The following is a 26,708-nucleotide window of genomic DNA, read 5'->3' on the forward strand; positions in this document are numbered from 1 at the left end:
TCCTCCAAATTTCCTTTAGTATAGGCAAGCTGGTGATAAAATCAGTTTTCGTGTATTTGAAAAATTTTTAATTTAGTCTTCATTTTTGAGAGATGGATTCTCTGCATCTTGAATTCTTGGTGGAGAGACCCACTCATACCCAGTATTTGACTCAATTACTCCAGTGTCTCTGGGTCCTCATTGATTCTAATGAGAAGTCAGCCATATGTGTAAACTGATGATTTGGGGATACTGTGCCATCTCCCTCTTCTTTCAAATTTTCCTTTTTACCTTTGGTTTCAGCAATTTGACTATGATATGCTTGTGAGTGCTTTTTCTTTGTACCTTGATAGATTCCAATGAACATCCTGAGTCTGTAAGTCAATGTTTTCTATCAAATTTGAGATGTCTGGGGCTATAATTTTTTTTCCCCCAATTATTCCCCCTATTCTTCTGTTTCTTTTCTAGGACTTCAACTGCAGCTGCCCTGGATATCTGGTATTGTCCCTGGGGTTTTTCACTTTTCTATAACTGTTTCTCCCCTCTCTTCTTTGGATGGGGTAGTTTCCACTGATCCACCTTCAATTACGCAGGTTTTTTTCCCCTGCTGAGCACATTTGTGATTTTTAAAAATTCACTTACTATTTTATGTCAGCTCTATAACTTCTATGTTTTCGGTCTCCATGTCTTAGTTACAACTTCTCTATTCACTTATTTTTTCTTTAACTCTTTATGGCATTTGCCCATAATTCCCCAGTCCTATGTAGAAAGTTGCTTTGAAGTTAGCCTGCAAAATCCAGCATCTGTACCCACACAGACACTCACAGTCAGTTTCTATCAATCGCTTTTCTTCCTCTGTATGAGTTATACTTTCCTGTTTCTTTACTTGTCTTGCACTTATAAGTAGAAAACTGGACATAAGACAACGCTGCATTCTGGATCCTGCTGTGTCCTCCCTTCTGAGGATTTATCTATCTACAGTAGGCAGTTGACTTGTCAAGATGCAAACTGTCAATTTGTGTCTTCTGTGGTATGCAGCTGCTGCCACCACTGCTCAGACCTTGCAGCTTCTAGCTGCTGCTGTTTTAGCCTGGCACCTTGGGGTCTCTCCTGCACCTGTGTAATTTGGCAGACAATCATGGATTTGGGCAGCTTATATTCAGATTTAGGAGCTCACACTGTGATTTGTGTGTGTGTGATATTCCCCGAATTTTCCATCTGTGCTGCCAGTCTCAGGGTCTGTCCTCTGACACCCCATGCCAGTAAGGCTTCACTTTTCTACTGCCTGAGCTGTGTACAGTTTAGGAACACAGAACACAGTTTAAAAAAGCATTCAACACACATCTCATCTGGTTTAGGTTTTTCAAGGGTATATTCCTCTCTTCCCTGTGACCACTTTTAGTTTTTTGAGTTGGCTGGTTCTTTTTACTTTTGTGTGTTTAGCTGGGCTTCCTAGGGGCTGCCCTGTCTGTCTGTAGTGAGCTTAATTAACAGTCAACTAGAGATTTGGGCAGTTTCTACTTAGGAGTTGGGCCTCAGTCCTGCTTTCAGGACTCACTGTGTTTTCCTCTGCACTTTGAACCCTGACGTCTAGTCTCTGGCCCCTGCCATTGTAACCATGCAGTTTTCCATGGCCATTCCATTCCTGCAGCCACTGTGGGGATGGGGGCACAGATTCTGGCAAAAAACAGTCACAGACTTGCAGGTCTTCTCCTCCAGGCTCTACAGAGAGTTTCTGGGCGCTTTCAGTTGTTTCTTGTATTTTGTGCAAATCTTCTCATTGTTATCTGAGGAAGGGTTTGAGCAAACACTTCATTCCATCTCTTTTACTGGAAATTTCCTCTAATCCAGTAGAAAGCAATTTACAAGTTAATTTACTTTTTGAATTTTTTAAAATAACACCTTTTGTGTTTGTGTGTGTGTGTGTGTGTGTGTGTGTGTGTGTTTGCTGGGTATTGAACCCAGGGCCTTGGCATTCGAGGCAAGCACTCTACCAACTGAGCTATAACCCCAGCCCATCACCTTACTTTTCAAAGCCTAATGCTATGTACAAAGATTTGAAAGCAACAGAAATTATTAAATAATGATTAGGGTGGGGATGTAGCTCAGTAGTAGAAGGCACAAGTGGTAGAGGTCAAGGCCCTGGGTTTGATCCCGAACACTGCCAAGAGGGAAGAGGGGAGAAAAGGGGGGGAGGGGAAAAAAGAAGGGGGAGGCGAAGGCAATCCCTAGAAAAAAATTTTTTTGGTACTGGGGATTGAACATAGGAGCAATTTACCACTGATTTACACCCCCAGTCCTTTTTGGTTTTTGAAACAGGGTATGACTAAGTTGCTGAGGCTGACCTTGAATTTGTGATCTTACTGCCTCAGCCTCTTGAGTTGCAGGGTCACAGGTGTGCCCCACAATGCCCAGCATCTTTAGAAATTTATTAGGTCAAACAGTCTAAATGCTGCATGTAACAGTCATGCCACAAAAGTAGAAAGGCCTGGGCTAGGACTGTTTTGTTTCTTTTATTTTAATGAAATAAAAGGAAAAAAATATAACACTAAAGAAAAAAGAGTAGCCCAGTGAGAAGCAAAAATTCTGTCCCTAGAAATTGAATCCTTTTCCTGTCTAGGAGTCAGCAGGGCTCAGTCTCTTCTCAGTTGGCCACTGGGAAGATGGGAAAGGAGAGCATTTCTTTTTGTTGCTTATGTTTTATTTTGTTTTGAGAGACTCTCTGGTTATTTTGGAGAGGACAATCAAATAACTGTATTATGTGCTGTTGTACTGGATTCTAGCTGCTGTATGGAATAGCTACTAGTTTATATGTCTGTAAAAAAGTGCAAATATTGGGCTGGGATTGTGGCTCAGTGGTAGAGCACTCGCCTAGCACGTGCAAGGCCCTGGGTTCGATACTCAGCACCACATAAAAATAAATAAAAAATAAAGGTCGGGCTGGGGATGTGGCTCAAGCGGTAGCGCGCTCGCCTGGCATGCGTGCGGCCTGGGTTCGATCCTCAGCACCCTACAAAGATGTTGTGTCCGCCGAAAACTAAAAAATGAATACTAAAAAAATTCTTTTAAAAAAATTTAAAAAATAAAGGAATTATGTCCATCTACAACTAAATATAAACAAATATTTTTAAAGTGCAAATATTAACAGAGTATGCTATGTGCAAAGCATTATATGATAGGAACAGAGATGGGATGGGGAAGAGAAAGTGAATAAAGAAAAGATCAGTGTTGCTCCTAAAGATTATATTAGGTACTACAAAGACATGTAAATAAAGAGCACATACACAGGGAGGAATGGATATAGACAGCTAAGCTCTGTTCACAGGATAAGTACCTGATTTATTCAACCTTTCAATTACAAATCACAAACTTTGTGTTATGCCATAAGTTATTTTTTAAAAAAATGTTTTTACAAAATATTACTGGTATACAGTAGAAAAAAATAACTAATTTATTTTGGAAGTGCATAACAGAGTGGAATAATCCCATAAACTCCTAGAGAAGATCTAATGTTGAAAGTCTGAAGGAAAAAAGTGTGCGTATCTACAGACATTGAGCATACACCTCTGTGCTTCTCAATTTCTCTTTTTATCCAAATAGATCCTATTTTGTAACTTGCATTAAGTGGACATCTCTCCATGTCAGAACACGGACTGATTTCATTTATTAAATAATCATAATATTTAGTTGAAATAAATATATGATCATTTATTTAACCTGTCTTTTTCTGATGGACATCTAATTTGCTTATAATAGTTTTTAGCTATTACAGAGAGCTATTGTAATAATTCTATCATATAAATCATTAGAACTAGAAATGCTCAGTTGAAAGGTCTAGACATTCAGATTTTTAATGGCTGTGGTACACTGACTTTCAGACTCACCTGAACATGCTGCAAGAGAGCCCGGGCACTTCCTGCACACCAACTCACACTCAGCCCTGCATGTGGCAGCACTGGCTTCATTTCCTCTTGCAATTTAAATTAATGCCAGTGCATGGAGTTTTCCTTTAAAAGACCCCTTTCAGTATTTCTTATAAGGCAGATCTGCTAGCAATAAATTCTCTCATCTTTGTTCATCCAGGAAGGTGTTTTGCCTGCCATTAAGGACAGTTTTGCTGGATATGATGTTTTTTAATGTTTGAGGATATGTATTTATTTTTTAGTTGTAAACAGACACAATGCTTTTATTTTGTTTGTTTCCATGCAGCCCTGAGGGTCAAACCCAGTCCCTCATATATGCTGGGCAAGCACTGAGCCACAACCCCAGCCCAATACAAATGTTTTGCTGGAGACTTTTCTTTCAGCACTTTGAATGTCATTCCATTGCCTCCTGGCCTGCGCTATCTCTGCTGAGAAGCCCATCATTATTCAAAATTTGATCAATTACCTTTCTCTTGCTGCTTTCAGCCTTTTTTGTCTTAATCTTTATTTTCTTTGATTAGGAGCTGTTAACACCTTGGTGTTTATTTACCTCATTTGGGGTTCTCCTCCTTAATGTATACATTGATGACTGTCATCAGATTTGGGGAGGTTTGTCATTATTCCTTCATGTATTTTTCAGTCTTTTCCTTTTTTCACTTCCTAGGATTCCCACTATATGTATGCTGGTAGGCCTAATGTTCCAGAGACCTCTGAGGCTCTCTTACCCACTCCCCTTCACTCTTCTTGCTCTGTTCTTCATAATGGATAATTTTCTATTGATCTATCACGTTCACTGATTCTTTCTTCTGCATCTCGAATCTGCTGTTGAATCCCTATAGTGAATTTTTCATTTTAGGCATTCTAATTGCATTTGGCTCTTTTTTATACTATGTTCCAATGGGATTATTTACTAAATCACTGTCACCATACTTTAAGTATTTAAACAGCTTCCTTTATTCTTTGAGCATATTTAAAATAGCTGTGCTGAAGTCTTTGTTTGCCCAATTCACCATCTAGTCTCACTCAGAGACAGTTTCTATTGACTAATTATTTCCTCTGAATATGAATCACCTTTTCCTGTTTCTTTGTCTCATAATTTTTGTTAAAAACTGGATGTCTTGGGCTAGGGATATGGCTCAGTAGTATAGGACTTGCCTAGCATGAGTAGGGCTCTGGGTTCAATCCCTAGCACCACAAAAACACACACCAAAACTGGATATCTTAGAGAATATATTTTAACAACTGGATTATAACTCTCCGTGTGGGTTATGGGTTTTGTTTGCTTGTTTAATAATCTGCCTAGAGTAGATCTAAAAGTCTGTCTCCCTTTCGGCCTCCTGGTATGTAGCTACTTGATGTCTTTACTCAGTTTCTTTCTCCCCCCACCTCACCTTCTTTTCTTTCTCTCTCTTTCATCTTTTGGTACTGGGGACTGAACTTGGGGGTACTCTATCACTGAGCTACATCCCCAGTCCTTTTTATTTTGAGACAGGATCTCACTAAATTGCTGAGGCTGGCCTCAAATTTGTAATTCTCCTGCTTTGGACCTCCCGAGTTGCTGGGATTATAGGAGTGCTCAACCACCACTCTTAGCTCTACTGTTTCTTTTATTTTCCTTCCAATTTCTTGCTTTCCCCCACCCCCCACCATGGATTGAACCCAGGGGTGCTTAATGACTGAGTCACATCTCCAACTCTTATTAAAATATTTTATTTAGAGACAGGGTCTCACTAAGTTGCTGAGGCTGGCTTTAAACTCACCATCCTCCTGTCTCAGCTTCCTGAGCTGATGGGTTTATAGGTGTGCACCACCACACCCAACTTTGTTTTTTTTTTTTTTTTTAGCATAGCTTGCTGGGGTTGTCTCCTTGGCCACTCATCTTTTTAGTGATTAGCCAATGACTGGTTAAAAGTTGTACATCTTGAGCCTGCTAGGCTTCCAATCTCCACCCTTGGAGCTGTACCAGGGCTAGTAAATGCAAAGTCAGGCACTTTTCAGGTTTCCCCAACTTCTCCTTTCTGATGGAGCCCTCTTGCATCTCCTCCATACATCATTCAGCTTTCAATCAACCAGGGGTACACAGACAATATTACCTGCATGTGTGCACAGACTTGTAAGTCAGCCAGGGGTATGTGGACATATTCTCTAACACTTCTCTAATCATCTCATCTCCCAAGATGTTAGTTTTGGGCAAGTCTGCCAGTGTGTTGCTGACCCTCTGGCGATGGTTCCCTCAGACTCCCACAATGGCTTGCCTCTTTGTTCACCTGCCACTGAGATCACCACCTCTGGACAAGGGCTCTTCACCTCCTGCTCCAGGAAAGTGAGTGCACACTGGCAGCCAATCCCCACCCTGCAGAACCACCAGGCCAATGAAGGAGCCCCAGGTAAGAATGTCAGACCCCCACTGCTTCTACCTGAAGCAGAAGTTTAATACCTGAAGTAGAAGCTTAGCAGTTTCTCATGGATAAAGGATTCTTAATTTGTTTCTGATTGATTTGAATTCAATCTCAATTCTCAATAGTTTTATTTCCAGAGCACTAACATTGTTGTCTTTGACATGTGTCTGATATTAATGTTGTATTTTTTTTCTTTTGGACCAGGGATTAAACACATGGGTGCTTAACCACTGAGCCACATAACCAGCACTTTTTACTTTTAATTTGAGACAGGGTCTCACTAAGTTGCTTAGAGACTCGCTAAGTTGCTGAGGCTGGCTGTGAACCTACGATCCTCCTGCCTCAGCCTTTGGTGGAGTCACTAGGATAACATGTATTCCCCACCAGTCCCTGCTCATGTTGATTCACCCCATCCTTTAATTTAAAAAAAAATTTTTTTTTAGATATACATGACAGTAGAGTATATTTTGGCATACATACATGGAGTATAACTTCCCATTCTTGTGGTTGTACAGGATGTAAAGTTACACTGGTCATGTATTCATATGTGAACATAGGAAAGTTATATCCAATTCATTCTACTGTCTTTCCTATTCCCATCTCCCTTTCCCTTCAGTCCCCTTTGTATAAACCAATGAATTTCTATCCACGCAACTGTAGTATCCACATATCAGAGAGAACATTTGGCATTTGGTTTTTTGGGATTGACTTATTTCACTTAGCATGATAGCCTCCAGTTCCATCCATTTACCAGCAAATGCCATAACTTCATCCTTCTTTATGGCTGAGTAATATTCCATATATATGCATATGTACCACATTTTCTTTATCCATTTATCTGTTGAAAGGCACCTACGCTGGTTCTATAGCTTAGCTATTGTGAATTGTGCTGCTATGAACATTGATGTGGCCACATCACTACAGTATGCTGATTTTAAGTCCTTTGGTAGGACTGGGGATATAGCTCACATGCACAAGGCTCTGGGTTCAATCCCCAGCACCACCAAAAAAAAAAAAAAAAAAAAAAGTCCTTTGGGTATATGCTGAGGAGTGAGATAACTGGGTCAAATGGTGGTTCCAGTCCAAGTTTTCTGAGGAATCTCCATACTACTTTCCAGAGTGGTTGCACCAATTTGCAGTCCCACCAGAAATGTATGAGTGCACCTTTCCCCCGCCACATCCTCTCCAACATTTATTGTTACTTGTATTCTTGATAATTGCCACTCTGCCTGGAGTAAGATGAAATCTCAGTGTAGTTTTAATTTGTGTTTCTCTATAAGTTGATTTTTTAAGTAGAGATTTTCTGACTTCTTACTCTAACTACTGAAGTCCTGACTGTCTTTGGCTACTTTTAAATCCTCTTTCTTCTTCAAGGGTATCACATGATGTGATATTATGAGTCATTACATGACACTATAAGTCAAAAGTGAGATTAGAAAGGAGAAGGGGGCTGGGGATGTGGTTCAAACGGTAGCGCGCTTGCCCGGCATGTGCGGGGCGCTGGGTTCGATCCTCAGCACCACATAAAAATAAAAATAAAGATGTTGTGTCCACAGAAAACTAAAAAATAAATATTAAAAAATTCTCTCTCTCTCAGAAAAGAAAAAGAACTTAGAAAAAGTACTTAGAAAAGAAAAGAAAAGAAAGGAGAAGGAACATTTTTACACCCAGCTATCTAAGCTGTTATACTATGCACTTCTAGGTCTAAAGATAGTTTGTTTGCCTCACATCTTATCTCAGGACCAGATGCAGGTCCTACCTTCAGTCTCATCTGAAAGAAAATTGTTTGGCTGCTTTGTTCTCCTTTCCCCACATTCCCTCCACAGCACCTGAAGTCATCCAGGAGGGCTGGATACCAGATTGCCCATAGCCTTCTACGTTTATTTGTACATGCAACTAAAAACCCTTCTTTATTCCTTTGACGTGACAGTTTCTTTGTTATAGAAATGGTTCATGCTGCTGTGCCTTACCCTACAAAACCTGGAAAATCCCACCTGACTGTCTCTTGCCATTAAGCCAATAGGCATTACTGTTACTGTTAGTCTCCTCCCTCTTTGATAAGAACTCAGCCCAAGAAAAAGCTAAATATAGTTATCAAGAAAAGGCAATATTCAAGAATTTCTGACTGAGTTCCATGATCATGCACCTCACAAAACTGACAGCGTTTGCAGCACTGTTGCTGTGCTGACACTGTATATCTGTGACAAAGAATTTTTTTCCACACAATCTACCCTAAATTAAATGCAATTTCACTTATGAAACTTCTTAAAATGCTTTTCTTTATCACAAATGTCTTCAAAAGCAAATGGCTTCCCAAACTAGGTAAACATCATGTCATGTTACATTTCCCATCCATTTCCTCAACTGGACAGGCATGTGTAAAAGGAAAGAGCAAGAGCGACCCCAACAAGGAATGGAACCAACTAAATCCAATCCAGCTGAGCACACACAGGGTCCTGGCTACAAAATAATCAAGCACACCCACTGCTCCCTGTGCTCAATATCTGCCCCTTCCCAGGACAAGTAAGGCCAATAACCCCACAGCTTCTAAAGTGCTCAGAGCAGGGCACGGTGATGCATACCTGTAATCCCAGCCTCTTGGAGACAGAAGCAGGAGAAGCCTAAGTGTGAGGTTAGCCCAGACAACTCTGTGAGGCTCTGTTTCACAAAAAAAATAATAATAATTAAAAGGGCTGAGATGTAGCTCAGTGCTGGAGTGCTTATCTAGCATGCTCAAGGTTCTGGGTTCTATCCTCAGTACTGCCAAAAAAAAAAAAAATAATAATAATAATAAATAAAGTGCTTGGATAAGAATACTTGAGGAAGGTGAAAATGCTACAGATGATGTCTCTTCCAGACAGCAAGAGGTTTCAAATAACCCCGAGTCTCCTGGAGCCAGCGGTCCATTACAAGCAGAGTTCACTGATAAGGGGGTACTGATTACAAGATGCAATCCAATTGCAAGACAGGGCTACAATCTAGCACTGCTTGGGAGGGAAATTAACCTTTTTGTTTGGTGTTTTAATTAATAGCACAACCTGACTGCAGTTTAAGAAGCTGCATCAGGAAAAATAGCCTCTTTTACTGTTCCTCCTAGATAGATTGTACACAATGGAAGTGCTATTCAAGCCAGATAGCTGGAGTCTTTGCAGGTGAAACTTGGGTTTGTGATTCATTTTGTTTTCTCAGTGATGGCATGTCAGATACAAACATCACTAATGGATTTGGGTTTTCCAGTGAAGGTGGTTAAAGTGTAAGGGGTCAGAATGTAAAATTGTAAAATGATGCAGTAGTTGCATATGACCTATGTGCATCCTCAACACACCATTTAGAACCACCCAAGTCTTCTAGTGTTCTTGAGGGACAAACAGATTTAGATGGCAGCATACCACCCTGCCCCATTTCTCAGAAGTTCCTCTCCCCTTTGGTTTAAACTCACATTTCTGAATTAGTAAAAGTATCAGGTTTACATGGATAGTAATCGTCTCTTTTCTTTTTTTAATAAAATGCTGATTCTTAAGAAAAGAACATATTCTACCTGGATTATGGAAAGGGAACCCCTGACAGAACCATTCCATAGGTTCCATGCCCATGGATTAAACCAATTGCAATAAAAAATACTCAGGAAAGCTGGGTGAGGTGGTACATCCCCACAATCCCAGCTACTCGGGAGGCTGAGGAAGAGGACTGCAAATTCAAAGCCAGCCTAGAAATTTAGGGAGACCCTGTCCCAAAATGAAAAATAAAAAGGGTTGGGATGTAGTTCAGTGGGTGATAGAGCACCTGCCCAGCATGTGCAAGGCTCTGGGCTCAACCCCTAGTAGCAAAAAATATTTTTTTTTCAGAAAAAAAATTATGTCTGTTAAACATCTATTTACATAGCATTTACACTGTATTAGGCAATATAAGTAATCTATAGATGATGTAAAGCATACGGAAGGATACACATAGGTTATATGCAAATACTATCTCATTTTATATACTGGACTTGAGCATCCATGGATTTTGGTATCCAAAGAAGGTCTTGGAACCAATACCCCAGGGATAGCAAGAGACGACTGTGTGAGAAGATGCTTAGTGTTATTATTACATTAAGGACAACTAAACACTTGCCAAACCCACTAAGGGAGTACTTAGATACAAAAATAATAATGCTGCATTAAACATACAAAAAGCTCAAGGAAAATAAAATGTTAAGACCTAAAAAAATTATGGTTCCAGAGGCTCAAGAGGCTGGGGCTGGAGGATTGCAAGTTTGAGGCAAGCCTCAGTGACTTAATGAGGTCCTAAGTAACTTAACAAGACTCTGTCTGAAATAGAAAATAGAAAAGTTCTTGGGATGTGGCTCAGTGGTTAAGAACCCCTGGGTTCTATTCCTGTTACTAGGGGGAAAAAAAACTTTAAAAATAAAATAATATTGCTGAGTAACAGAAAACAAAATGCATTCATAATACACATAAAATATATACACATGAATATATTCTTTGCAGCACTATAATTGGAAGAGTTTGGAAACAATCTGAAGTCCAACAGTACATAAATTTCTAGTTAAACTATGGTAGATCCATATAATAAGATCCTATTGAAGCTGCTGAAAGAAAATGAAGAAAGTTCTTTATGTTGATATGTGGAAAGATCCCCAAGAATTAATTGCTGAATGAACAAAAGAAAAATCAAGATACAGAACAACATCCATAGTATGCTAACATTAATTTTTAAAGGTAAAAATACAGATAATGTATACAATTATATACAAATATATTCATACTTGCTTGTATATACATAAAAATGTCTGAGAAGATACACAAGGAATTAATCAAGAGCTCTACAATAACTGGGCAAGGTGGGGTTGAGAAGAATATGGGATCTGAGCAGACCTGGGAGTGATGGTGAGGACACAATTCACTGTGGATCTTTCTGTATCTTTTGATTTTGGGGGCATGTACATATCACTCATTCCCCGGCTTTTAAACACACACTGGAAGGGTCCTCCCTGAGAGCAGTCCTCTCCCAGCCTCGTGCAGCACCTGAGTCTGGCCACTAGAGGTTGAGAATGCACTGCTGGGACTGGATCTCCTTTAAAAAATCCTGAGTTCTTGCTGCACGGGAGAATTGGGCCAAGGCTAGATGGCCAACTTTCAGAGACTATTACTCCACCCTGGTTTTGTACAAACTGGGTGGCCTAGCTGAATTTTTACCCTGCCCCAATATTGCCTGTCTTTGAGGACAAGTTGTGTACAAGCCAGAAGATCTTCTTCAGGTGGGCTTGAAGACAGCCACCAGAGTGACTGCCAGACCACCTCTGACTTCATTATAATAAAAGATGTGACTATCCTTTCCCTTTCTTAGCCCATCCCTCCCTCTCCTTTCTTTTACCTTATATCTATAACCTCCTGACCCCCAAGCAGTGGGAAGGTGATTTAGGAGTTTATCTCCCACTTCCTGTTCTTGGTCAAGAATAAAATTCTCCTTCCTCCTCAACTGGTGTTCTTGATACTCGTTCACAATTCCAAGAGGGAAAAATTACTGAGCAGACTGTTTCATCCACACTCTTCCCCTAAGTGCCTCTGCTACTGAAAGTAAAAGCTCAATTTGAAAAGAATGAACTAGGGCTGGAGGACTAAGCAAGAGGTCTCAGTCATGTGGTTCTTTGTTGTAAAGCCACATAAGTCAGATAGGAGAGATTACCTACCTATGTTGCTTTTACTACAGTCCAATCATGAGTTAAAAAGCACAAATAAATAGTATAAGAATTCACCTTACAGATGGATGTATTCCAGAAGCTAAGCTGTGGGCAGTTGAGCAGACCCTTAACTCCAAGGAGCAGAGAGAGAGGCTGGTCCTGCCACCTGTCAACACAAACTGCACTCAGAGTCAACACGCTTTCTGAGTATAAAATATAAAATATGCTGGAATTGTAATCACTTAAAGGGAAAAAGCTTAAGAAAGGCAAACTTAGTTGGAGAAGGCTGAGGTGAACAACACTGTAAAGATTCTGGGAACACCTTGCAGATTTCAGAAGCTCTCATTATATCTTTTTTGGGTCATCTGGTGCCTCTTTTCTCAAGGATATGCACATGCTGCTAAATGCTGCTTAGCGGTGATTAGGGTAAGTTTTTAATTCAAAAGTAACTGAAGCCAGTGCGGTGGCGCATGCCAGTAATCCCAATGGCTTGGGAGGCTGACGCAAGAGGGAGGCTGGGTTCAAAGCCAGCCTCAGCAACAGCGAGGTGCTGTCTCTAAAGAAAATACAAAATAGGGCTGGGGATATGGCTCAGTGGTCAAGAGCCCCTGAGTTCAATCCCTGGCAACCCCCCTCCCCCGCAAAAAAAGTATACTGAAAAGAAATGAGTGGGGAGGAGAAATGAGAAGCAAGAGAGGTAACAGAGGACATGAGAAATCCAAAGAGGGGACAGAAGGACATTCCCCAGTGCCTCAGCTACTGAAAGTAAAAGCAAGAAAGCTCAAGAGTGAGGAAAGGCTGGGGAGGGAGGGAATCCCCCATAGTGAGGACAACACTGTGACCAAGTTCCACGTGGGTCATCTGAGGGCACCCTCGGCCAGGACATCTCAGCTAGTGTGTGGGCAGAAATACCCACTGGACTTCCATATTTACAGAATAATTCCAAATTGGGAATAAAATACCAAACTACAAACCACTAGAAATGCTTTTAAAGCCATGTTAACAGAGAAAAAAATCTACAACAAGCACACACCCTCTGCCATCAGAAATGGCATGACAGAGTATGTCATTTGATATCCAGAAGTAAGGAAGGAAAGGCTGAAGGAACCCTGCTGGGGTTCCTGCTGTTGAAGTTCAGTGGACATCAGCAAGGTCCCAGGCAGCAGCACAGTGTGTCCCCACACACAAAGATAATCAAAGTAATAGGGATTTCAGGCCAGGGCAGGGAGAAACCTGGGACATGGCATGGATGATTCAGTGTACACCTCAGGAATAAATGTTTTATGATCACATTAAAGCCGTGTGTGTGTGTGTGTGTGTGTGTGTGTGTGTGTATCTCTGAGAAATGAGAATTATCATGGAGCACAAGCAGGCACCTGAATAAGAAGGAAGTTAATTAAACCACTGGCTCATTGTTGTCCTTAACCAGGACAAGTATCCACTCTCCTGCTGATCCAGTTTTTTTCTGTTAAACATTTTTCTAAGTAATAGATGTGCAGTGAAAGCTGTGCTGAATCTCTCGAGTTTACAGAGACAATATGCATGAGCCTATGGGCTGTTTGATGAACACCATCAGGGTTATTAGCAAGATCCTTGGCCCTAGTGTCAGTCAACAGCGATGCCTCCAGATGCTACTAGCAAAGCCAAGGAGCAGGAGACAGGGAAGCCAAGGGACACGCAGAGGAAAGGGGAAGAAGGGAAGAAAAGTTCAAGGGTGAAAACTGAGGTAGCAGGGTCAGCTGAGCAGGGGACACACATCAGAGGCATTTTGATTTGCTGTCTTTTTACAACAAATTGGTAAAAACACACTTTGGGACTGCCAATGATTTGTTCTTTGTGATTTTACAACAAACTTACTAGTGGTTCGTTTTTGAGTTTATGTTCTGAAGTTACTATCACAATGAGTTCAGCAAAGAAAAACTTTAGTTTGTCCTACTGGAAGAACGCAGTGTCACTGACAGACACAGAAGTTCCTTTAAAAACCAAAGGGGAGCAAAGGACAGTTATATCCAAGACTGCTCTGTGGGGCACTTGAGGGTTCCTTCTGCAAAAGACAAGAAAAATCAGATGGGATTAAAAAGTCTAGAGTGACCTCATGCAGTTCTCTTTGTTGCAGAAATAAACAAGCAATTCACAGAGTTACTGTTGGCAATTACCAACGGTGAGAGGCTCAGCCTGCTTAAGAATGGAAGCCACTGAGTCAAGGCCTCCAGGTCACATGGGCTGCCCTGTGAGTGAAGCTGAGGTCTGGGGAAGAGAAGTTCCTGGGAGTCATGTGCTTCTGAGGACCCTTGCCAGGAGACAGTGCAGTGTCAGGAACACTCTTTGTAGCAGAAATGCTGGAAGGAGGTCGTGGTCAAGGTTTCACTGGTGAGATATATGAAAGGAACAGCTCTTTCAGTGTGACGAAGACTGGTGTTTGTTGTACTGGACAAGCTAGAAATCATAGAAGAGGATGACAATGGCCCAGTGGACACCATGCAGGTTGAACTTCCTCCCCTTTGGGAAACAAACTCCATAGGTTCTTTAAAGGTTGGAGAACTATAGAATCTGGAAAAATTATATTCTGTAATGTCTTGCCAGGAAAAGAGAGCTTAGGACATGGATAACCTTATTGGCAACTGGGATGGAGAATGTGATGGAGTGCAGCTTTGCAGTTTTGCAAGTATGGTGTTTTAGTCAGCTTTTTCGTTGCTATGACTAAAGGTCTTGACCAGCACAATTATAGAGGAGGAAGAGTTTATTTGAGGGCTCATAGAGATCTTAATCTATAGAAGGCTGGCTCCATTTCTCAAGGCTTAAGATGAGGCTGAACATCATGGCAGAGCATGTGGCAGAGGGAAGCAGCTCATATCATAGTGACCAAGAAGCAGAGAGAAAGACTCCACTCAACAGATACAAATATATACCCAAAGCCATCCCCCAATTCTCATCTCCTTCAGCCACACCCTACCACTTCAGTTACCAGTTAATCCCTATCTGGGGATTAAATCACTGATGGGGTTAAGACTCTCACAACCCAATCATTTATCCTCTCAACCTTCTTGTATTGTCTCACATGTGAGCTTTTGGGGGTCACCTCACATACTAACCATAACATATGGAAAGTACAATTCTCTTGCACATGAACGATATCATCCCAGATAGTATGACAATGAAAAGGAGACCTCCCAAATTTGCCTTTATGTCAAGAAGTGTTGGGGACAAAAGTTCATTAGACATAATAAACCAAAGGCTACAGGTTGAAGAAGACCCTGCAAGTCACTAACAGACTTGAGACATTCTTCCCCACTCTCACAACTCCATAAACTTCTAACCCAATGAAAACAAATTTCACTTTCAACCATTCAGCCTGACAAAGACACCCAATGCCAATGGAAGCACTGGTCACAGTCTGCAATGGGAGAGCTAAACAAAGCACCTGTCCAAGAGAGTCTGCCCTTGCCCATATCTTCTGGCAACTCACATGATCTAGAAGTGGGCTTGCTGGCTAAAGTTAAAGACAATCCTCCCTTCTGTGGGGTAACTCATTGGACTGGTCAGCTGGACTGGAACTGGAAGATGAATATGCAGGCTGTGTAGATGGAACCTTTAGGGCACTTAGTATTTCGCCCATGCTCTGAAGAAGCCACTAATGGTTAAGCTTAAGAGCTGCAGGCCTGACTCTAGGTTTGCATCCCTACAGCCTGTTTCCAACCAGATCCAACACTATAACTCTTTAGCCTTTGAAGGCTTCTTAAGTGAAGGAGTATAAGAAAATATTCCACCAAAAATGAAAAAAGGTTTGGAGATAATGATTGGAAAGAAGAAAGGTATCCAGGGTCATTACAATTCTTGTTACTTACACTTAACCTTATTCTGCTTACCTGCTTTTGGTTGTACTCTAGACATTTACTTAGACCCAAAGAAAAGAATAATGTAGAATACAATAGTGAAACTTAAGAGCTACTGAGGACAGAAACTGTTAATCTTCTGAAAATATATGGATATGTGTGTGCCACAAAAATTACTAAACTGAGAGAAATATTTTAAAAAGTTGAGGCTGTATCAGGATTTACCTCAAAGGAAAAGATCCTGAAGAATTCTTAAATATCCTGTTTTATCTTAAGGATGGAACTATTATCAAAAATTAAATTGGGAGATCAAAAAGTAGAAGACTGTTACTTCTGTCCCATTGTTTATGGGAAAAAATGAGAAAATTGGAGTTCCTACAATCTAGCAGTTGCTAGAATAGTCTTTTATCAACTGTATCCTGAAATTTGCAGAGGCACCATCATGTTTGATTATCCAGATGCATCAATTTGGCAAAGACTTTAAACTATATTTAAAATGTTTCCTTCTCTGGAATTAAATATAACAGATTTACTTGAAGACACTCCCAGGCAGTGCAGGGTCTGCAGAGGGCTTGCAATGTATGCGTGTTACGTAAAACCCGCAAACCTCAAGTCCACCTTCATCCCAAGAAGTTGAATCACAAATATAAACAAGTGTTGCTTCCTCAAAATATACCTGCCTGGGAATGAGACTTCCTTGTCTGAAGTCATTTGCTGCTGTCTGCATAGGAACAAGCAAGCCACTTTGATGGTTTAGTAAAGTATGGGGAGGATGATTCTGCCTGGCTCTTCTTGGCAGCATGGCTGATCTGGATAGTGGTCAGACGACTTCAACATTCCCAAGTGACCCCTGCCTGGAGGTGGGTGCACAGTTGAAGATGTCTCTAGAGGATCTACCTTCCTTGGACTCTAGGAGAACCCAAGGCTATGCCCACAAATCTCTCTGTGATGCAGACATGTGCATGTGCCAGAGTCCAACCACCAGCCTGTTCAGTAAGCAGGGTCACCTCAAGAGGCGTAAATGCTAAGCATAAACTGCAGTCACGTCTTTCTCGTGCTGGTGGTTCTGTCCAGTGTCTGTTGCTGGCTGTAGGCATCTTTGTGGGGATGGCCTTCAGAAAAGAGTTTCTATTTCCAAACCAAGTGCTTTTGCAGTACTAACTATAAAATAAGAAGTATTTTGCACTCCAGAAAGCATACTTATTTTTTTAAATAATTTGTCATTGTAGATGAATACAATATCTTCATTTTATTTATTTTTATGTGGTGCTAAGGATCAAACCCAGTGCCTCATTCTTGCTAGGCAAGCACTCTACCACTGAGCCACAACCCCAGCCCTGTGTTGGTTTTTTAAGAAGTCTAATGAGGTTATTAATACCAGAAGCTTAAGTTAAGTGCGTTGATCATATGATTTTTTAAAATATTTTTCAATTGTAGTTGGACACAATACCTTTATTTTATTTGTTTATTTATTTTTATGTGGTGCTGAGGATTGAACCCAGGGTCTTGCACGTGCTAGGCGAGCGTTCTACCGCTGAGCTACAACCCCACCCAATATGATATTTTTTAAAGAATAAAATTTTAATTGTGACAGTTTAAAACCTCCTTTAGTCCACTGAGAATGTAAATTAATGTTCTTCTTTATGGGGGGGGGGGAAAGGAAAAGGTCTAAAACTGCTCTCATCATTTTGGGATTCCACAGAGTGCATCTCACTACCACTGTGACATTCCTCGTTGCTGGCTGTCTTCACCTCCCTCAGCAGAAGGAATGGCTAGTCATCGGGGAAATTTCAATAATATTGGCTGATTTTACATAACGTAACCAATAAACAGAACCTATGTTAGAAATACTGCTCTTAGTTCAGACACATGCGGCTTGGGAGGCAACGAGCTTCAAAGCTTAGGGAGGCAACTCTGCTGCTGCTGGAGGTCTGCTGTGTTTCAGGGGAGACTTCCTAAGTTACTTTAAATGATTCCTTACAAAACACCAATTCAGTGTTTTTATCTCCATTCTATAAATGAAAAACACTCCCAGGCAAGATAAGTGACTATCTTAAAGTCTCAAAAGTAAGTGCCAGAGCCAGATTCAATCCCCAAACTCTGAAATGACAGCTGCCTTCCTTTCACAGAAGAACCATCCTGATGAGGATGGGGTGGAAATGGGAGAAGTAAGGGAAAATAACAATGAAAAGTAATTAAATGAGAGGGACTTTGCAATTCAATGTTTTATGAACTGAAGAATATCAAAATCTTAACTCTAATACAGAGATCTAAAAGGAAAAATAACAAATTTTAAAGGGACAAAAGGAAGGTTTTTCTCCAACTACCTTTGCCAAACTGTCTTGACACTTTGCCAATGATTCATGTGATTTGACAGGCAAGGAAAGGCTGGTATGAGGCAGGAAGGGGTCACAATACAATGTCACTGTGTAAATGTGGCCACCACTGGATTTTGCACCAACCTGTACCATGCCATCTATCACACTGCTAAAATAACAAGTATGTACAGTTATCATCCCAATAGAGTGACAAGCAGGATCTGCACTGCATCATATTCATCCTCATAAGCCCTGAACTCAACACAGTGGCTGGTGTAAAGAATATATTCAATAAATGTTGATTGGTTGGTAAACTGGATGAAAAAGAATCCAAATGGACTACTTTCCACTCAAATGTATCTTGACTACTATAATGCAGCAAATTGAATGTTCAATAAATTATCTTTATAAATCGGTATGTATCCTTCTCACATCATTTTGTTTGTTTGCTTACAGTGCTGAGGATCGAACCCAGGGAGGGCCTCATGCATACTAGGCAAATTCTCTCCCACCCAGCTGCATTCTTAGCTCATATCATTTCTTTTTTATGGCGGGGGGTGCCAAGGATTGAACCCAGGGGTGCTTTACCACTGAGTCATATCCCCAGCCCTTGTAATTTTATTTAGAGACAGGGTCTTACTGAATTGCTTACGACCTCACTAACTTGCTGAGGCTGGCTTTGAATTTAGGATCCTCCTGCCTCAGCCTCTTGGCCCACTGGGATTATGGGCACATACCACCACGCCTGGCTCACATCACTTCTTCTAGCATCAAAATGCATGTCCTTTCAGATGACAGACACATGAACAAACATCATAAAATTCAAGTCTGCTCTGTGGCTACAAGGAAACATCGGAGACACTACAGCAAAGTCAGATGTTCAAATGATAAAAGTTCATGTTAAGTAGAGAAAGCAACAGAGATGCATCCCAAATCAGATAAATGGAAACTCAGCACAAATCAGGGTCAGGTAGCATTAAGCCTTTGAACAACTGATTCATCACTGTGGGTACAAGAAAAATTTTTTACTGATTTTCAATCAATTTTTAAATCAATCTGACTACAGAATAATTTATATACAACAAAACATACCAGGGCTGGGGGTGTAGCTCAGTGGTAAAGCTAGCATGAACAAGGCTCTCAGTTTAATACCCAGGGAAGAAAGAAAAAGAAAGGGCCAAGGGAGAGGAAGAGAAAGGAAGGAAGAAAGGCATCCATTTTATGAACAGTATGATGAATTTCAACGTATGCACCACCATGTGAAGATACGGGTATGTCCATCCTGCCCTATGAAGCCAGGTGGCCCCTTCGCCCTGCTCCAAGCAACCACTGATCTTTTTTCTGTCAAGACATCTCCCTTTTTGTTTGCTTTTGTTTGTGTGGTCCTGGGGGATGGAACCCAGGCCCAGCAAGTGCGTTGCTAATGAGCTGCATCCCAGAAGGCCGCAGGTTCGTCATTTTGTCTGCACCAGAGCCACATGTGATTACTGGTTCATTCACCTCTTAAGTCTCTTCTTATCTTTGAGACTTTCCCTTATGATTTATTTGTTGAAATAACTGGGTTAAGGATCCCGTGGTTTGGAATTTGCTGATTGCAACCCTCCCAAAAAAACACTGCCTCTTTGTCCCTTGCATCCCCTATAAACTCAGGATGTATTTTAGTCAGCAAGACAACTTTATAGTGGTACTGTGTACACCTATCAGGAGACATGTATGCTGTCCCATATTTATTTTTCTTTCTCACTTTTTGAAAAATACTATATTTTTTCCTCAACTAACTAAAAATAAAGGTATTTATTATGCTATATTAGGACCAATTAACCTAGAAAAGTATAATGGGACACCAATCCCTGTTTAAAAGACTCATTCTGCAGGATGGTATCCCTACAAAAGGACAAGTACCCCTAAATCACTGTCTGAAACACAGCTGGCTCTCTGTATCCAAGGGTTTTGCCCTTGGATGCACTCAGCACCTAGGGACTAGGCAAACATCTGGAAGACTGGGCACAATGGTGCACACCTGTAAATCCCAGTGACTTGGGGGCGGGGGCAGGGGGACTGAGGCAGGAGGTTTGCAAGTTCAAGGCCAGCCCCAGCAACTTATTGAGACTCTGTCTCAAAAGAAAAAAAGAAAAAGGGCTGGGAATGTAGCTCAGTGGTTAAGCATCCCTGGGTTCAATCCTCAGTAAAAATCCTCAGTAAAAAAAAAAAAAATTTTTTTTTTTTGATTTGGAAAAAAACAAATCTGACCAAGGTGTGGTGGCAAAGCCTATAATCTCAGCAACTCAATTCTGAGGCAAGAGGATTGCAAGTTCAAGGTCAGCTAGGCAATTTAACAAGACCTTGACTCAAATTTAAAAAATAAATAAAAAGGGCTGGTGATATGGCTTGGTGGTAGAGCGCCTCTGGGTTCATTTCCCGTGTGTGTGTCAGCAGGGGCAGCGGGGGCAGGGGGCAGTATACAGGAGAATGTGCACAGGCTATATGCAAACACTACACCATTTTATATGAGGTAATTGAGCATCTGGGGATTATGATATCTGGGGGGGTCCTGAAACCAACCCCACAATCTCCCACAGACCCAAAGGGACAACTGGACTTTGCTGGTTCTGTTCATTATATTACACCGTCACTTTGTGAAGTTATATGTAGAACATACACTGACATTCTCATCTTTTTGTGCTCGTCATCGCTCCCCATTCTCATCTTTTTGTGCTCGTCATCGCTCCCCAACCATATTTTTAGCTCACTGAGAGAGGAAACTCAGTCTTACACTCCTACTCCACCCCTCCCACAAATGCCCTGCACACAACTTGCAGGAACGATGCATTCCCTGCTGAGGAGAGGCCCTGTTCCATCCTTGGTGCAGTCAGGCCAGGCCCTTCTCCAGGCACCAACCAGGGAACAACAGAGGAGGCAGTAGCAGGAGAAAGAGGAGTGGGTGGACCAGTGGAAGGCTCAGCACTCAAAACCCCAGCCATTCAGAAAACCTGCTGAGCCAAGTGCATCTCTATAGCCTCTCCTTTCCTTCGGGGAGGCATGTGCCTCTGAACACACAGTCTTTGAGAAAAAGGGCTATTGTCATTGCACAGACAGAACCAAAGGGTGTGGTGAAGAGACGTTCCTGTTCTCTGGCAGGACAAGTCCCTGCTTGACAAGAGTCAAGTAATCACTTTACCAGTTAAGGTAAAGAAACAACCTGTGACCTTTGGGATGGGGAAGGAGAGAAAAGTGGTTTCCATCTCTACTCACCACAGGCCCATGAAGAGGAGAGGTGCATGTTCTATCACCAAGGAAGTCAGTGCCATTTGCAGCAGGAGCGGGGCTCCTTTTCCTTCTGATGAGGCACTCGGCACCTGGGGACTGGGCTACACAAACAGCTCTGGGGCCCTGGCGTGCCAATTACCTCCCACTCATCTCTGTGCTTGGCTGGTTCTTTACTGCCTCCAGAAATAAAATTTAAAACATGGTATTTATTATGTTAATAATCACTACCTGGTAAACAGAAGTTCTAGAAGCACACCCCCTCTGTTCACCCACAAACAGCATACCCCTCCACGCAAAGGCTATAGCTTCTCTCTTGTTCCTCACCTCCCAGGACAAGCACAAATTAAATTAAGAATTCTCAAAATTCCCAATGGTGTCAAAAGCATTTAAAGTCACTGGGTCAAAGATTCATTTTTGTAGCAGACAACCACAAAGGATTTCAGTGTTACATACAGTGGAAATGATTGAAAGAATTCTAAATATGGATAGACCAGTAATTGAAACTGCTTTCAAATGACTGATGTGTTCTTTTCAGTTCAATATCTATCTCTAAGTCAGCTCCAATTAAAGAAAGTAAGACCCAGCTTTCTGGTTCCACTGGGATATACCTGTCCAGGGATCACTGGTCTGCCAGTTGTGAATCTCCCCTGACAAACCCAGGCATGTTTCAGAGCAAGGAAACACCTGACTACTGGGAGTCAAGGGAAAAGCAAAGGCCACAACCAGGCCAGCTCACTCAGGTCTGGAGCATTCTCCAAGGGCAACCCCCTGCCTGTCCTCTAACCAGTGGCAATGGTGTGCAACTATGAGACCACTACTGACAGAAACCAGAAAGCAAGATGAGGAACAGAATCCCCTGAAAAACACAAAAACTATCACACAAAGTGGACCACAGGAAAAGAGCAAACACCTCAAATGAGTATTAAAGTTGTCCAAACATTTTGAGCAGCAGAAATTTTCATCTATTACTTAGATACCTAAACTATCCTAGTTTTCCACCTCATTTTGCCCACATAGCCAGTTATATATTGATTAGCATAAGAGTCAGGCAAAAGACACACATGGAAACTCTCCTAAAATATCGGACTAATGTATACTTTCAATCACTTTTAACTATTTAAAGTGACTTAAATCTCTGATCCTGGAAAATCATTCTGAATCCAGAATATCTTCAAAAAAGGATGAAGTGGCTGGGCATGGTAGTACATGCCTATAATTCCAGCAACTCAAGGGGCTGAGACAGAAGGATCTCAAGTTCAATGCCAGCCTCAGCAACTGAGTGAAGCCCTAAGCAATTCAGTGAGACCCTGTCTCAAAAAGGCTTGGGGGACTGGGTTATGGGTCACTGGTAGAGCACTTGCCTAGCATGTGTGAGGTACTGGGTTCGAGTACTGGGTTCCGCATATAAATAAATAAATAAAATAAAGGTTCATTAACATCTTTAAAAAAAGGGGAAAAAAAAGGCTGGGAATATAGCTCAGTGGTTAAGCACTCCAGGTTCAATCCCCAGTACAAGGGGAAAAAAAAGTAAGGGGGGGAAGGAGAGGGAGCAGGGGGAGGGGAAGGGGATCGAATAAAATTACTTTTTTAATTGATTTTATTTTTTAAATACATGACACTGGAATGTATTACAATTCTTATTACACATATAGAGCACAATTTTTCATGTCTTTGTATAAATTATGTTCACGCCAATTCATGTCTTTATACATGTACTTAGGTTTTTTTTGATTAAATTCTTATTACACATATATACCACAATTTTTCATGTTTCTGTTTGTATATATAAAGTAGGTTGACACCCAATTCATGTCTTCATACATGTACTTTGGATAATGATGTCCATCACATTCCACCTCCTTGCTAATCCCCTGCCCCCTCCCTTTCCCTCCCTCCCCTCTTCCTTATCTAGAATTCATTTATTCATCCCATGTTCCCCCTCCCTAATCCATTAGGAGTCAGCCTCCTTATATAAGAGAAAACATTCAGCATTTATTTTGTTGGGATTGGCTAACTTCACTTAGCATTATCTTCTCCAATGCCATCCATTTACCTGCAAATGCCATGATTTTTGGAATAAAATTACTTCTAAGATTCCTTTTATTTATTTAGTTTATATTTTCTTTGCTATGGGATCACACCCCATTAAACATCAAACTAGTGTCTCAAAATTTTTCAAATATTATAATCTCATTATAGCAAATGATGCTAAAAATATAATTTTAATCGCAACAAGATTTGGTGTGTATGTTGATGAAATGATGCTGTATTTAAAAAAAAAATCATTTATGGGACTAGGGGTGCAGCTCAGTAGTAGAACGCATGCTTACGAGCACATGTAAAGTCCTGGGTTCAATCCCCAGGGCAATAATAGTGATGATAATAACAACAACAGTAACTTATCGTACACCAGTGTTCATCTGCAGTATTATTCACAGCAGTCAAAAGGTGAAAACCATCCAAAAGTCCACCAACAGAGACACACAGAAAGGAACAGTTCCTGTTCCTTGGTTGGATGAGCTGGTGTCTATCTGATGCACTCACAATCACAACAGACTCCCCAATATCATGGGGATCCAGCCAGAACAAACCTGTACTGAGGATGACAGTGCAGAAAGAAGAAATGAACTTGGGTCCTCAATGTCTTTGCTCAATTAACCAGCACTAATGTCACCCTGCCCAAGGCTTACCCGAAATACTAGGTATTCTGTGTATAGTCACGAGCTGGTTTCTGTTTCTGGAAAGTAAAAGACTATAACTGACCACAATGACTGTCCAAAAAGCTGGACATGCCACTGTGCAGCAAGGAAAGGCAGAGCCTCAGCTCCCCATCTAAAATAAGCAAGCAAACTAAAGGCAATCGAACTGCCCTCTTGTCACTGAAACTGGACAAAGGCTTAGGACAGCTAAAGAACAGGCTGAGAAAAAGTGCAAGTTAGATTCATTTGCATATTTAGGAATTCACTAAATCCACTCAGAAACCATGTGGAATGAACTGATCACACTTCATTTCAGAAGTCTCAGTCAGCAGACCACTGTAACAGTCTTCATGCTCACAACACCCTGAGATGGACATGAGGCTCTCATTTTACAAACAAGAAAACTGAAGCACAGCGCAGCCACACCCAAAGCAGGCCTGTCATGCACTGCTCTCCACCTGCACACTCCCTTCTTCACCTGGCTGTCCCCCCCACACCCTTCAGCTGCAACTTCAACACATCACCGCCTTAAGAAAGGGACATCTCTGATGTGTCTCCTGTTAGTGCTACTACTCTCTGCGCCAGGGCAGCACATGGACACTATTTCCAAAGCTGGGCAAAATGCCTGCCCTTAAGAAGCTCCAAGTCTCACGGAGAGACAGCAAGTAAGCAATTCCTTACAATGCAAGGTGGGAAGGAGAGAGGGGCACAAGATTCCAGGGAGGCACCGGGGCTGGGGGTGAGGGAAAACTTCCTGGAAATGTCCCTTGGACAGGGCTCTGAAGGCTAAGTTAGGGAAAAAGAAGGCAAGAAGAAAGCTGTTTTAAACAGAGAGAGCACAGGCATATGTAGAGAGGGTAAGAAGGCCACGAAACTTTAGGAGGACTGCTATTAGATCACAATAGCTGGAGCCTGAGAGCAAAAAATGAAGCTTGAGAGACAGAAGACTCCGTTCTATACCCAAAGGAAGCAACACACTGTGCAGACCTCAAATAACCTACCCACAGCGAAAATAATGGAAGCCCTTACTATGCATCTGGCACCACATTCAGTACTGGATGATTTCACCTTCACAATGACCCTCAGTATTATTATTCCCATGAAAAACCAAAAGGCCAAGATGACAGACAGCTATTAAATAAATGGCAAAACCAGGTTTTGAACCACAGCTGTATTAATGACTCCAAAGCCCATGTTCTTAACTATAATCTATACATGTCTATCTTACTCTGCGTCAATCTGATTTTACATAGTTTCACGTAATTCAAATAATTATGTTCATTCTACTAGGAAGGCTAGATATTTAAAGGGGTCCCATCTTTTTCACTAAGCAAGTCATAAACACAGGTGTTTCATAAATGAGTTTGCATAAAATGAAGTATACAATTAGTGTTTAGTAGATTTTCATAAATGAAGATCAGGACTGGGGTTGTAGCTTGGTGGTAGAGCATTTGCCTCACATGCGTGAGACGCTAGGTTTAGACGAAGGAAGGAAGGAAGGGAGGAAGGGAGGAAGGGAGGAAGGAGGAAGGAAGGAAGGGTCCATCTACAACTAAAAAAAAATTTTTTTTTAAATGAAGATCAATAGTGCTGTGCTGTGGCTCAGTGGTAGAGTGCTTGTCTAGCATATGTGAGGCATTGGGTTTGATTCTCAGTACCACATTTAAAAAAATAAAGATATTGTGTCCATCTATAACTAAAAAAAATTTTTTAAATAAAGATCAATGGAAAATCATTCAAAAACAAAAAGTCTTTTGTTTTGCTGCACCCCTAAAAGCAAGCTGGGTCACCAACACCTCTGCTAAGGCCTCCTAAGAAAACCCAGCCAGGATTCTCACTCCTACTGAGACTGCTCAACATGGCCTGATCTGATGCAGAAACATGGCCTCAAGGTGTGCCACCTGGGGTTTGCTGCCAAGGATGGAGACCAAGGCAGGGATGCTTCTTGAATAGATTATCCAAAACATTCACCTAATGAAAGAAACCACACCAGTTCTTTGTATATAAAATAAAAAATTTAAATTTTTTTCTAAAAAATGCAGTGTCTTTACTGATGATCTAACACTGCATGTTTCCACTAAACTATCAACACTATGCTAAGCAAACATTAGAACTTCTCTGTCTTGTCAAAACTAACCTTCCAAGGCAGAATTAAAATTATTAAAGAGCTCAATCAATTATTTGAAACAGGTAGAGAGGATAGAAAGTAGTCAATACAGAAGGGAGATGACATGACAAATGGAACCTCTCCTCCTCACCATCATCTATGAGCATGTAAAATGATACTATGACTAAATGTGTTCACAGGACAAGACATTCTCTCCACTCCTGAATTTGAGTTAAAACAGGAGCTAGAAGTTCCCAGCTACTAAAGGTCTTGGTTCAAATTACTCAGTGTTTAGGAAGCCAGTTATCAGCAAACACATTAACATAAAATGCAAACATATTAATGCACAATGATGGGCTATCAATCACACATTAAAACAAACTACTGGGACACCCTTTACTTTTTAAAAAGTCTTACAATACAAAGGAAGGGTTCACAATCATAATAATTTTCACTGTTACATTAAACACCTATTAGGAGGCTCCAGTGTCACTTAGTGG

General features: G+C 41.2%; 1 protein-coding gene and 1 pseudogene across 2 annotated transcripts in view; one reads left to right on the forward strand and one right to left on the reverse strand.

Moving 5' to 3' along the window:
* The window catches only part of Pacs1 (phosphofurin acidic cluster sorting protein 1), a 138,344-nt gene that overhangs the window by 64,196 nt on the left and 47,440 nt on the right, over window positions 1-26,708 (reverse strand). The gene's annotated exons all lie outside the window — the stretch shown is intronic.
* LOC114099799 (ubiquitin carboxyl-terminal hydrolase CYLD pseudogene) lies at window positions 13,603-15,230 on the forward strand (annotated as a pseudogene).

Source organism: Marmota flaviventris, chromosome 9 (assembly GCF_047511675.1).
Source record: "Marmota flaviventris isolate mMarFla1 chromosome 9, mMarFla1.hap1, whole genome shotgun sequence".
NCBI lineage: Eukaryota > Metazoa > Chordata > Mammalia > Rodentia > Sciuridae > Marmota > Marmota flaviventris.